This window comes from Hordeum vulgare, chromosome 3H (assembly GCF_904849725.1).
Source record: "Hordeum vulgare subsp. vulgare chromosome 3H, MorexV3_pseudomolecules_assembly, whole genome shotgun sequence".
Taxonomy (NCBI): domain Eukaryota; kingdom Viridiplantae; phylum Streptophyta; class Magnoliopsida; order Poales; family Poaceae; genus Hordeum; species Hordeum vulgare.
The window spans coordinates 453,003,746-453,012,624 of record NC_058520.1 but is presented as its reverse complement, the minus strand read 5'-3'; positions in this window follow the sequence as shown (position 1 = coordinate 453,012,624).

The following is an 8,879-nucleotide window of genomic DNA, read 5'->3' as shown; positions in this document are numbered from 1 at the left end:
GTGGTGTCGCAAACTTACTCATAACTGAAGGTGAATCAAGTGCAAATCTAGATGACAGTTCCTTACATGTCCTCGTAGTGGAGGGCAAGACTTTGGTTTTTGGATCTATCGGATTCCTCATAGTGACCAGCAGACATAAATCCCAAGTGACTCAGAGAATATAGCTGTGCTTCCCCGGCAACGACGCCAGAAAAAGGTCTTGATAACCCACAAGTATAGGAGATCGCAACAGTTTTCGAGGGTAGAGTATTCAAACCAAATTTATTGATTCGACTCAAGGGGAAGCCAAAGAATATTCTCAAGTATTAGCAGTTGAGTTGTCAATTCAACCACACCTGAAAGATTTAGTATCTGCAGCAAAGTATCAGTAGCAAAGTAGTATGATAGCAGCAGTAGCAACAGTAACCAGTAGCAGCAAAGTAACAGCAGTAGCAACAGAGTAACAGTAGCAGCAGTGACCAGTAGCGGCAAAGTAACGTAGCAAGGACCAGTAGGAAAAACACGTAGGCATTGGATCGGTGATGGATGATTATGCTGGATGCTATTCATTATGCAACAGTTATAACACGAAGAGATAAGTAACTAGCTCCAGTTCGTCAATCTAATGTAGGCATGTATTCCGTATGTATTCATGCGTGCTTAGGGAAAAAACTTGCATGACATCTATTGTCCATCCCTCCCGTGGCAGCTGGGTCCTAATGAAAACTACAGGATATTAAGGTTCTCCTTTTAATAAAGAACCGGACCAACGCATTAACACTTGGTGAATACATGAACTCCTCATACTATGGTAATCTCCGGGAGTGGTTCCGTCTATTGTCACTCCGGGGTTGCCGGGTCATAACACATAGTAGGTGACTACAACTTGCAAGATAGGATCTAAAACACACATATATTGGCGACAACATAATAGGTTCACATCTGAAGTCATGGCACTCGGGCCCTAGTGACAAGCATTAAGCATGGGAAAGTAGTAGCAACATCAATCTTAGAACATAGTGGATACTAGGGATCAATCCTCGTCAAAACTAACTCGATTACATGATAGATCTCATCCAACCCATCACCTTCCAGCAAGCCTACGATGAGATTACTCACGAACGGTGAAGAGCATCATGGAATTGGCGATGAAGGAAGGTTTATGATGACAATGGCGATGATTTCCCCTCTCCGAAGCCCAAAACGGACTCCAGATCTGCCCTCCAGAGGAAGAACAGGAGGTGGCGGCGCCTCCGTATCGTAAAACACGATGAACTTTTCTCCTTGATTTTTTTTGGACGAAAGAGGATATATAGAGCTGGAATTGGGGCGGCGGAGCGCCGAGGGGCACACAAGCTTGCCAGGCCCGGCAAGGGGGGGGGTCGGGCATGGTGGGCTTGTGAGCTCTTGGCTCCGTCCCTCCAGTTGATTCTTGCGCCAGTATTTTTTATATATTCCACGAAAAATCCTCGTAGATTTCCAGATCATTCCGAGAAATTTTATTTCTGCGCAAAAACAACACCATGGCAATTCTACTGAAAACAACGTCAGTCCGGGTTAGTTCCATTCAAATCATGCAAATTAGAGGCCAAAACAAGGGCAAAAGAATTGGAAAAGTAGATACGACGGAGACGTATCATGGCACGACAGGTTTCTAGCACTTGGGATTCCACAGATCCCTTGATGGCGGCTTACACACGAGCTATGTCGGACGTGGCGGGTGATACATCTCCAATGTATCTTTAATTTTTGATAGTTTCATGCTATTATCTTGTCAAACTTTGGATGTTTTGTATGCCTTTTATATCTTTTTTGAGACTAACTTATTAACTCAGTGCCAAGTGCCAGTTCCTGTTTTTTCATGTTTTTGACCCCTTTCAGAGGAGGATTTTAAACGGAGTCCAAACGGAACGAAACTGCCAAAAAATATTTTTTCCGAAGCAGAAAAAGATCAGGAAGCCTGAGAATCAGGGAAGGGGGCCACCAGGGACCCCACAAGCCCCCTAGCCTCGGCTAGGGGGGCCCGCGCCGCCCAGGCTTGAGGGCTCCCTAGGCCTCCTCTTCCCTAGGTCTTTCGCCTATAAATTCCCTAAAATCCCAGAAAAAATCAGGAGATCATCGAAAGTACTTTTCTGCTGCCGCAAGCTTCTGTCTCCGCAAGATCCCATCTGGGGCACGTTCTGGTGCTCTGACGGAGGGGGGATTCGGATACGGAGGGCTTCTTCATCAACGCTATGACCTCTCCGATGATGCGTGAGTAGTTCACCATAGACCTACGGGTCCATAGCTAGTATCTAGATGGCTTCTTCTCTCTCTTGGATCTTCAATACAAAGTTCTCCATGATCTTCGTGGAGATCTATTCGATGTAATCTTATTTTGCGGTGTGTTTGTCGAGATCCGATGAATTGTGGATTTATGATCAGATTATCTATGAATCTTATTTGAGTTTCTTCTCGTCTGTCTTATGCATGATTTCATATCCTTGTAATTCTCTTCGAGTTGTGGGTTTTGTTTGGCCAACTAGATCTATGATTCTTGCAATGGGAGAAGTGCTTGGTTTTGGGTTCATACCGTGCGGTGACCTCACCCAGTGGCAGAAGGGGTAGTGAGGCACGCATCATGTTGTTGCCATCAAGGGTAAAAAGATGGGGTTTTCATCATTAGTTTGAGTTTATCCCTCTACATCATGTCATCTTGCCTAAGGCGTTACTTTGTTCGTCGTGAACTCAATACACTAGATGCATGCTAGATAGTGGTCGATGTGTGGAGTAATAGTAGTAGATGCGGAAAGTAACGGTATACTTGTCTCGGACGTGATGCGTATATGTATGATCATTGCCTTAGATATCCTCATGACTTTGCGCGGTTCTATCAATTGCTCGACAGTAATTTGTTCACCCACCCTAATATTTGATATTTTGAGAGAAGCCTCTAGTGAACACTATGGCCCCCGGGTCTACTCCACACCATATTTTCAGCCTTACACTTTTTCTTCGTTTCACTTTCCGCCTTGAGATCTCACTTTGCAATCAATCTTGAAGGGATTGACAACCCCTTTATAGCGTTGGGTGCAAGCTCTTTGTGTTTGTGCAGGTACTATGGACTTGACGAGATTTCCTACTGGATTGATACCTTGGTTCTCAAACTGAGGGAAATACTTACTGCTCCTGTGCTGCATCACCCTTTCCTCTTCAAGGGAAAACCAACGCAAGCTCAAGAGACGACAGAAGGTTTCTGTCAACGTAGCAGAAGGATTTCTGGCGCCGTTGCCGGGGAGGATCAAGTCAAGAACTCATCCAAGTAAGTGTCGCAAACTCATCTCTTGCATTTACTTTTTTTCCTCTCGTTTTCTCTCCCCCACTTCTGAAAAACAAAAATTTACAAAAAAATCTTTGCCTTTTTCGTTTGTCTTTTTCGTTTGCCTTTTCCTTTGCCCTTCTCTCTCGCTTGTTTTCTGCTCGTTTGTGTGGGATAGTCTATCCTCATGGCTAGACCTACCACTTCGAATGATACTCCCGAGAACGAAGTCCTCAATTTCAAACAAATCGAGTAAGAAAACTTAAAGGATGCTTGGTATAGGATTTGCGATGCTCAGAGTAGATCTACTCATAAGCAATCCACTACCGTCCTGCTTCGCAGTTTTTACGTGGGTGTTTCTCCTTGGAATAGGTATATCCTTGACACCATCCTAGGTGGAAATTTCTTGGGTAGCCATATCATTGATTCTTACGTAGCGGTAATAAATTTGGTAGGCTCACCCCCACTCATGGTTAATGGAACTACCTTAACTCTGGAACATGTGATGCGTAGGCTGGACGTCATTGAAAATAAAGTTGCTATGATCGAACTCGTCGAGAATTTGGATAAAAAGATCCACAATCAAATCACTCAGTACGGATCCAAGGTGGGAATGGAATTGAAAAATTTAAAGGAGAAGGAACCCACAGTTAACGAAAAGCTAGGTCATGATTCCGCTAGGATTGGCAAACTAGAGGATGTTATAACCAACTTGGGTTCTGCTTTTGCCGCTGTGCAGAATACTCCAAATTTTGCCCACAATAAAATCACCAAGTTTGTTTTTGTTCCTAAAAGTAGTGGTGAATCATCTAGCAAGAAATATGAAAACCTTAAGATGATAAGTGATCACGCTACTTATGGTTTGAGCACCAAAGACGACGATACGTGATTCTATCGCCTTATGCCTAGCTAAGGGCATTAAACAATAGCGCTTGTTGGGAGGCAATCCAATGAAGTTATTTATTTTTCTTTCTGTTTTGTTGCGTCCATACTATCATAATTCTTTTATGATTATGTATTTTGTGTTTCTTTTTGTGTTTGATCCAGGCAAAACCTTTATGACTAGTCTTGGTGATGGTTGTTTGATCCTACTGGAAAAAGACAGAAACTTTGCGCTCACGAGATGATTTTTCATTTTTATTCAGAAGAAGATTTTGAGTTGATTCTTTTTTCTGCTGGTTGATATGCCTTTTTCCAAGGCAGTCGTAATTGTTTAGAATTTTTGAGATACCAGAAGTATACGAAGTATACAGATTGCTACAGACTGGTCTGTTTTTGACAGATTCTATTTTTGTTGAGTTGGCTGCTTGTTTTGATGAAACTATGGTTAGTATCGGGGGGGGGGGGGGTACTAGCCATGGAAAAGTGATAATACAGTAACCCAACACCAATATAAATAGAAATCAAGATTGCTACAGTACCTAAATAGGTGGTAGTTTGTTTTCTTGTGCTAATGTTATCACAAGGTTCTGTTTAAGTTTTGTGTTGTGAAGTTTTCAAGTTTTGGGTGATGTTCTCATGGACAAAGAGATAAGGAGTGGAAAGAGCTCAAGCTTGAGGATGCCCAATGCATCCCAAGCCAAATTCAAGGATGCCAAAAAGCCTAAGCTTGGGGATGCCCCGGGAAGGCATCCCCTCTTTCGTCTTCAATCCATCGGTAACGTTACTTGGAGCTATATTTTTATTCACCACATGATATGTGTTTTGCTTGGAGCGTATTGTATCTTAGGAGTCTTTTCTTTTTGTTGTGTCACAATCATCCTTGCTGCACACCTTTAGAGAGAGACATGCACTCATCGTGATTTTTGCTAGAATGTTCATAGTGCTTCACTTATATCTTTTGAGCTAGATAGTTTTGCTCTTTGTGCTTCACTTAGATCTTTTAGAGCATGGCGGTGCGTGATTTGGTAGTTGGCTTATGCTATAAAGTAGTTCCAAAGGTGATAGGTACCCAAAGAGGATACAAAAACCTCCATCTTCATGTGCATTGAGTAGAAAGAGAAGTTTTGATTCCTCTCAATTAGTTTTGAGACGTGGATTTGGTAATACCAAGAGTTATGTTAGTAGGGTGTTATGAATATAGAAATACTTGTGTTGAAGTTAGTGATTCCCGTAGCATGCACGTATGGTGAACCGCTATGTTAGGAAGTCACAGCATAATTGATCTATTGATTGTCATTCTTTGTGTTGAGGTCGGGATCACGCGATGGTTAACACCTACCAACCCTTCCCCTTGCGTATGCGTTTAGCACTTTCTTTTGATTACTAATAAAAACTTTTGCAACAAGTATGTGAGCTCTTCATGACTAATGTGAGTCCATGGTATAGATGCACTTTCACCTTCCACCTTTGCTAACCTCTCCAGTACCGCGCAATTCTTGCCGGTGCACAAACCCACCATATGCCTTCCTCAAAACAGCCACCATACCTACCTACTATGGCATTTTCATAGCCATTCCGAGATATATTGCCATGCAACTCCCATTGTTCTGTCTCATGACTTGTGCCGTCACTCTCATATTGCCATTGCATGATCGTAAGATAGCCAGAGAGATGTTTCAACGTCATACACCAAGCTAGATCTTTGCATATCCCGGTACACTGCCGGAGGCATTTCCTATCACTACAAGAAATATGTTAACTAACGACCTTCTGTCAGTGACACTCGCAGAATTGGTCGTAAATCTACGACCATTTGAGACCAATTCGTCGTAAGCTGTCCGGAGGGGTCCTAACCCAAAAAACTAACGACCTTTTTCATCAGATAGCCCTGTTTCGCTGCCTAATTTGTATCTAATTACGACCAATATAGATGGTCATAGCTATGACTAGGTGCCACATCATCAGTTTTGCCTATGTGTCATGTCCATGTGTTATTTTTTTGCCTAATTTGTGAAGCAATCTACTATTCTGTCATTCCAAAAATTCTCGAAAAATTCCGATAAATACTTTGGATCATATATTCCTCAAATATGTGAGAACCCTTCCTTCCATAGTTCAAAAATAATTCAGCAATATTCATTTTCCTATTCTGTTCAGAATAGCACTTTGTGAAGGAAGTGTCACTTTGGCATGTCCAAATGGTATAATTTTTTTACAGTGCCTTCATATGCCCTAATTAACATCGTAGACCAAATTTCAGCTCAATCCATTGATTCATTTGATCCCAGCTTCAACATCCATATTACTTCATAGTGTGGTACTTTGCAAAGCAAGTGTCACCTAGGTTCACCCATTTGAGCTAAAATTTTGGCAAGAGAGTCTCCTTAGTAGATGATCATCCTCAGACAAAATTTAGGCCCATTGTCTATGTGCATTACCCGCACCGCTAATCAAACACTTGGCTACTAATTCATGTTTGAGCTTAGTTTGGTCTCCTCGTGAGATTATTCTATTGTATTCTTCTTCCTAACACCTACCGAGGGAGTGTCTAACCCACCATACATGCCTATTCCACCCAGAATGCGTGGGAACGCAACGGTAACGCGGCTTGCATGCAAGTTCACGCGCTCTGGAGTTGGGGCCCTCGACCACCATCCAAATCTCGGCGTCAAGTCACCACACCATGTAATTATTATTAAATAGATATTTATGTACCTATAAATGATTTTGAGAAAAGTAAATAGCAAATTATAATGCAGCTGCTGTTCAAATTTGACCCGCTTCCTCCTGAATCGGCGACAATTTGTCTTTTTCACTAGAGGTGGATAAAAGCTTTTAACACCCAACCATTTTTTCAATTATACATTAAATATGGCCTAGTATTTTATAAAAATGATTTGGTACAATTTTGAAATAAATATATGGTAGGTCCTTCACAAAAAAACTCATTTCGGGCACTTGAAAAATGGAAAATGGATTTTTCATACAAGTAAAATGTAAACTTGCTTAATCAACATTGTTTGACATTCCAATATGCACCCTTGTGCATAATATTAGATTGTTTCAACAAACTATGCCATGAATGTGGCCATAAGATGATCATTTGGCTTGCAAGCCATGAATCTTCACACATGATAACCCATTTCTCAGAACACTTTTTTAAAATAATCACCGTATTACAAGTTTATTATTTTTCCTGGTAACTTGGTCACATATTATGACACAACGCGAAGGTTTTCCATTTTTTTGATTTTTTAAAATTTGTTACGCCCGTTTCAAAATGCGGTCGGAACGATGGGCATGACCGTTCATAGCTAGGGGTTGAATCTTGCCAAATTTTTGTTGGATCTCTGATTAAATAGATACTTATTTACCTAAAAATTATTTTAGGAAAAAATCATGAGAAAACTATGAGGCACCTCTAGTTCAAATTTGACCCGCTTCGTGCCAAATTGGCGGCAATTTGTCTTTTTCACTAGAGGTGGATAAAAGCTTTTAACACCCAAGCTTTTGGTCAATTGTACATTAAATATGGCCTAGTATTTTAGAAAAATGACGTGGTACAATTTTGAAACAAATATATGGTAGGTCCTTCACAAAAAAACTCATTTCGGGCACTTGAAAAATGGAAAATGAATTTTTCATACAAGGAAAATGTAAACTTCCTTAATCAACATTGTTTGCCATTCCAATATGCACCCTTGTGCATAATATTAGATCATTTCAACAAACTATGCCATGAATGTAGCCATAAGATTGATCATTTGGCTTGAAAGCCATGAACCTTCCCACACGATAGCCCATTTCTGAGAACACTTTTTTAAAATAATCACCGTATTACAAGTTTATTATTTTTCCTCGTAACTTGGTCACATATTATGACACAACGCGAAGGTTTTCCATTTTTTTTGATTTGTTTTTAATTTGTTATGCCCATTTCAAAATGCGGTCGAAACGGCGGGCATGACCGTTCATAGCTAGGGGTTGAATCTTGCCAAATTTTTGTTGGATCTCTGATGAAATAGATACTTCTTTACCTAAAAATGATTTTAAGAAAAAATGATGAGAAAACTATGAGGCACCTCTAGTTCAAATTTGACCCGCTTCCTACTAAATCGGCGGCAATTTGTCTTTTTCACTAGAGGTGGATAAAAGCTTTTAACACCCAACATTTTGGTCAATTGTACATTAAATATGGCTTAGTATTTTAGAAAAATGATTTGGTAAATTTTGAAATAAATATATGGTAGGTCCTTCACAAAAAACTAATTTCGGGCACTTGAAAAATGGAAAATGAATTTTTCATACAAGGAAAATGTAAACTTCCTTAATCAACATTGTTTGACATTCCAATATGCACCCTTGTGCATAATATTAGATCCTTTCAACAAACTATGCCATGAATGTGGTCATAAGATTGATCATTTGGCTTGAAAGCCAAGAATCTTCACACACGATAGCCCATTTCTGAGAACACTTTTTTTAAAATAATCACCGTATTGTAAGATTATTATTTTTCCTGGTAACTTGGTCATATATTATGACACAACGCGGAGGTTTTCCATTTTTTTGATTTTTTAATTTGTTATGCCCGTTTCAAAATGCGGTCGAAACGGTGGGCATGACCGTTCATAGCTAGGGGTTGAATCTGGCCAAAAAAAATTGGATCTATGATTAAATAGATACTTTTGTACCTATAAATGATTTCAAGGAAAAATAA